Source organism: Schistocerca piceifrons, unplaced genomic scaffold (genome assembly GCF_021461385.2).
Source record: "Schistocerca piceifrons isolate TAMUIC-IGC-003096 unplaced genomic scaffold, iqSchPice1.1 HiC_scaffold_1086, whole genome shotgun sequence".
NCBI lineage: Eukaryota > Metazoa > Arthropoda > Insecta > Orthoptera > Acrididae > Schistocerca > Schistocerca piceifrons.
Window position 1 is genome coordinate 45,001 of NW_025726892.1, and position 5,000 is coordinate 50,000.

The 5,000-nt window shown below is 62.3% G+C and overlaps 1 pseudogene; it reads left to right on the top strand.

The window, feature by feature from the left end:
* LOC124727170 overlaps nt 1-5,000 on the top strand; it is a 7,959-nt pseudogene that overhangs the window by 819 nt on the left and 2,140 nt on the right.

Below are 5,000 nucleotides of genomic sequence, written 5' to 3' on the forward strand. Positions count from 1 at the left end.
ACCTGGCCCGGCCCCGGACCCGCGCCGCTGTTGGCTCGGGATGCTCTCGGGCGGAATAATCGCTCCCGTCAGCGGCGCTTCAGCTTTGGACAATTTCACGACCCGTCTTGAAACACGGACCAAGGAGTCTAACATGTGCGCGAGTCATTGGGCTGTACGAAACCTAAAGGCGTAATGAAAGTGAAGGTCTCGCCTTGCGCGGGCCGAGGGAGGATGGGGCTTCCCCGCCCTTCACGGGGCGGCGGCCTCCGCACTCCCGGGGCGTCTCGTCCTCATTGCGAGGTGAGGCGCACCTAGAGCGTACACGTTGGGACCCGAAAGATGGTGAACTATGCCTGGCCAGGACGAAGTCAGGGGAAACCCTGATGGAGGTCCGTAGCGATTCTGACGTGCAAATCGATCGTCGGAGCTGGGTATAGGGGCGAAAGACTAATCGAACCATCTAGTAGCTGGTTCCCTCCGAAGTTTCCCTCAGGATAGCTGGTGCTCGTACGAGTCTCATCCGGTAAAGCGAATGATTAGAGGCCTTGGGGCCGAAACGACCTCAACCTATTCTCAAACTTTAAATGGGTGAGATCTCCGGCTTGCTTGATATGCTGAAGCCGCGAGCAAACGACTCGGATCGGAGTGCCAAGTGGGCCACTTTTGGTAAGCAGAACTGGCGCTGTGGGATGAACCAAACGCCGAGTTAAGGCGCCCGAATCGACGCTCATGGGAAACCATGAAAGGCGTTGGTTGCTTAAGACAGCAGGACGGTGGCCATGGAAGTCGGAATCCGCTAAGGAGTGTGTAACAACTCACCTGCCGAAGCAACTAGCCCTGAAAATGGATGGCGCTGAAGCGTCGTGCCTATACTCGGCCGTCAGTCTGGCAGTCATGGCCGGTCCTTGCGGCCGGCCGCGAAGCCCTGACGAGTAGGAGGGTCGCGGCGGTGGGCGCAGAAGGGTCTGGGCGTGAGCCTGCCTGGAGCCGCCGTCGGTGCAGATCTTGGTGGTAGTAGCAAATACTCCAGCGAGGCCCTGGAGGGCTGACGCGGAGAAGGGTTTCGTGTGAACAGCCGTTGCACACGAGTCAGTCGATCCTAAGCCCTAGGAGAAATCCGATGTTGATGGGGGCCGTCATAGCATGATGCGCTTTGTGCTGGCCCCCGTTGGGCGAAAGGGAATCCGGTTCCTATTCCGGAACCCGGCAGCGGAACCGATACAAGTCGGGCCCCTCTTTTAGAGATGCTCGTCGGGGTAACCCAAAAGGACCCGGAGACGCCGTCGGGAGATCGGGGAAGAGTTTTCTTTTCTGCATGAGCGTTCGAGTTCCCTGGAATCCTCTAGCAGGGAGATAGGGTTTGGAACGCGAAGAGCACCGCAGTTGCGGCGGTGTCCCGATCTTCCCCTCGGACCTTGAAAATCCGGGAGAGGGCCACGTGGAGGTGTCGCGCCGGTTCGTACCCATATCCGCAGCAGGTCTCCAAGGTGAAGAGCCTCTAGTCGATAGAATAATGTAGGTAAGGGAAGTCGGCAAATTGGATCCGTAACTTCGGGATAAGGATTGGCTCTGAGGATCGGGGCGTGTCGGGCTTGGTCGGGAAGTGGGTCAGCGCTAACGTGCCGGGCCTGGGCGAGGTGAGTGCCGTAGGGGTGCCGGTAAGTGCGGGCGTTTAGCGCGGGCGTGGTCTGCTCTCGCCGTTGGTCGGCCTCGTGCTGGCCGGCGGTGCAGGATGCGCGCGCCTGCGCGGCGTTCGCGCCCCGGTGCTTCAACCTGCGTGCAGGATCCGAGCTCGGTCCCGTGCCTTGGCCTCCCACGGATCTTCCTTGCTGCGAGGCCGCGTCCGCCTTAGCGTGCTCCTCCGGGGGCGCGCGGGTGCGCGGATTCTCTTCGGCCGCCATTCAACGATCAACTCAGAACTGGCACGGACTGGGGGAATCCGACTGTCTAATTAAAACAAAGCATTGCGATGGCCCTAGCGGGTGTTGACGCAATGTGATTTCTGCCCAGTGCTCTGAATGTCAACGTGAAGAAATTCAAGCAAGCGCGGGTAAACGGCGGGAGTAACTATGACTCTCTTAAGGTGGCCAAGTGGCGGCGGTGTGGCTGCATCCGGACTTGGCTTTTCGAAGTGCGGTCTTGATGTAGTCGTGCTGCTGCTGCGAGGTGCCTTCCTTGGGTTATAGTTACAGGGAGAGTGATGCGCAATACATGGGCCTAGCCCTCTTAGCCTCTCCTCTCCTGTGGTCTTCTCCCCTTCTCGTGGGCCCGCTGATTTTCGCAGAGTGGAAGACCGCACCAGGGGCTTGGGGGGGTTACCAGCCCCCCCTCGCACTATCCCTTTTTTAGTTGGGGGCAGTAATCAGAGAATAAGTGGTGGCCCTTCCGCTGAAGGTGCCACCCCAACTCCCCCAGCACCTAGCCGGCCAACCGGCCGTGCCGAAAATCTTGTAACTTTTGCAGCTGAATACACCTGTAGTGAGTGCCACCGCAGCTTCACCACCAAGAACGGTCTCGGGGTCCATCGCCGCCGCCAACACCTTGCGGCCGCCAACGCGGAGATCGTCACGGAGAGGCATCGCGCGAGGTGGACGGAGGAAGAAGTCCTGTCGCTCGCCAAGGCAGAGGCCGAACTGTTCCTCGAGAGGGACGCCCGGTTCTTCTTTGTAAATCAAGAACTCATCAGGATGTTCCCCGACCGAACGCTTGAGGCAATCAAGTGCCGACGGCGGCAAGCTGCCCACAAGCAGCTTGTCCGCCAATTCATGGAGGCGCTTGAGATCGGTCGGGGGGAAGAGCCGGCGTCCCGCCGGGGAGCAGCGAGCCCGCTGCCTGACGCGGGCGAGGCCGCTGCGCCGCCCGTCGACGCAGCCGAGGACTTCGCGGCCGACACCACCGGGCCGCCGCCGGAGGGGCCGACTGACGCCGCCATCTGGGAGCATCTGGCGGGGCTACCCGCTTCCGCCCAGCGTTTCTCTGCCCTGGATCGTGTCATAGGTCTGGGGCGGGGCACGCCGCCCGATGTCATCCTGGGCATGCTCCCGGATGCCCTTGCGTCGGTCGGGTCCAGAGGGGAGAGATCGATCACCAGGACACAGCGGCCGCGCCAACCATCGAAGCGGCCGCCTGCCGCGCCGCCGACGCAGAAGCGCAAGCGGCGCCGCTGGGAGTACGCGAGAACGCAGGATGCCTTCCGACGGTCGCGTGCACGTTGCGTGCGCGGCCTCTTGGATGGCACCCTGCTCCAGCCGCCACCTGCCATCCCTGGTCTGCTGGACTTCTGGGCGGACCTCTTCACCAAGAAGCCCATCTCCACCGCGGGCTTCATTCGTGACCGCCTCCTCCCGCACTCAGAGCCTGTCGCTCTCGAGTGCATATGGGGGCCGGTCACACATGAGGAGGTCGCCGCCGCGTTGCCGCCCAGGGGATCAGCAGCCGGGCCGGACGGCCTTACCCCAGCGGAGTTGCGGCGCCTGCCGCACGAAGTCCTGGTGAAAGTGATGAATCTCTTCCTTCTGGCCCGCGCCCTTCCGGAATGCCTGCTTCGCGCGCGGACGTCCCTTCTCCCGAAAACGGCTGCACCAACATCCCCCGCTGACTTTCGCCCCATTACGGTCTGCTCGGTGTTGGCGCGGACCTTTCACAAGGTTCTCGCGTCACGCCTGATGCGCGCATGTGCTGTGGACGAACGTCAGCGGGCATTCATCCCTCGGGATGGGATGTTGGAAAATACCTTCATCTTGGACACTGCTCTCACCGACGCAGTTCGCTCCTGCCGCTCTGTCTTTGTGGCATCGATCGACGTATCTAAGGCATTCGATTCGGTAGATCATGCTGCCCTTCGCCCCGTGCTGAAGGCGCATGGCCTGCCGGATTGCTTTGTCGAGTATGTCGAGCGGTGCTACGAGGGCAGCACGACAGTGATAGCGGACGGCGCCGGCGTGGGCGTGTCTGTGCAGCCAGCACGGGGCGTTCGCCAGGGCGATCCCCTCTCCCCCCTCCTGTTCAACTTTGCGGTGGACTACGTTTTAGGCCAACTGCCCTCCCACATCGGAGCTCGGATCCTCGGTCGCAGAGTCAACGCTGCGGCCTTTGCAGATGACGTCTTGCTGTTTGCAGCGACCCCGAGGGGCTTGCAGTCCCTCATCGACGCAGCTACCGCAGCCCTCGCCCACCTGGGGCTGCAGATCAACGCCCGGAAGTGTTTCACCCTCGCCTTAGTCGCGTCAGGGCGCGAGAAGAAGGTGAAGGTGGACAGCAATGTCACCTTCACAGCAGGCAATACCACCATGCCTGCCCTGCGTGTGGGTGAAACCTTCCGGTACCTGGGGCTGCAATTTTCCACGGCGGGTCGCTGTGTCTTCAATCCACGTAGCCACCTGGTGGAGCAGCTTGACGTCATCTCCCGAGCTCCGCTGAAGCCGCAACAGCGCCTCCACGCTCTCACCAACGTACTTCTCCCTGGCCTGTACCACGGGCTGGCCCTCAGCCGCACCCGGGTGGGTGCATTGAAGTCGGCCGACGTTACCATCCGGGCCGCCGTCAGGAGATGGTTCCGCCTTCCAGCGGACACCCCCCTGGGATACTTCCACGCTCCTGTTGCCCAGGGGGGCCTCGGCATTCCATCTTGCCGATGGATGGGTCCGACCCTCCGTCGGTCCCGTCTCCTGGCGCTGAAGAAGATAGGGCCAGCCTGCGACGGTGCAGGCATGGATGAGGTGCAGCGTGAGATCGAGGTGCTGGAGCGCCACCTAATGTGGGAGGGCCACCTCCTCAAATCGTCAACGCAGGTTGGGGAAATGTGGGCGGCGCGCCTACACATCGCCATTGACGGTGCGGCACTGTCATCTTCTGCCGCCGTCAGTGGCCAACATCAGTGGGTCGCCGACACCAGTCGCCTGCTATCTGGGCGTGAATACATCGACGCCATCCGCGCCCGCATCAACGCCTTCCCTACGAAGGCACGGCGCAGTCGCGGGCGGGAGGCGGACACCAGATGCCGCGCGGGGTGCCAGGCC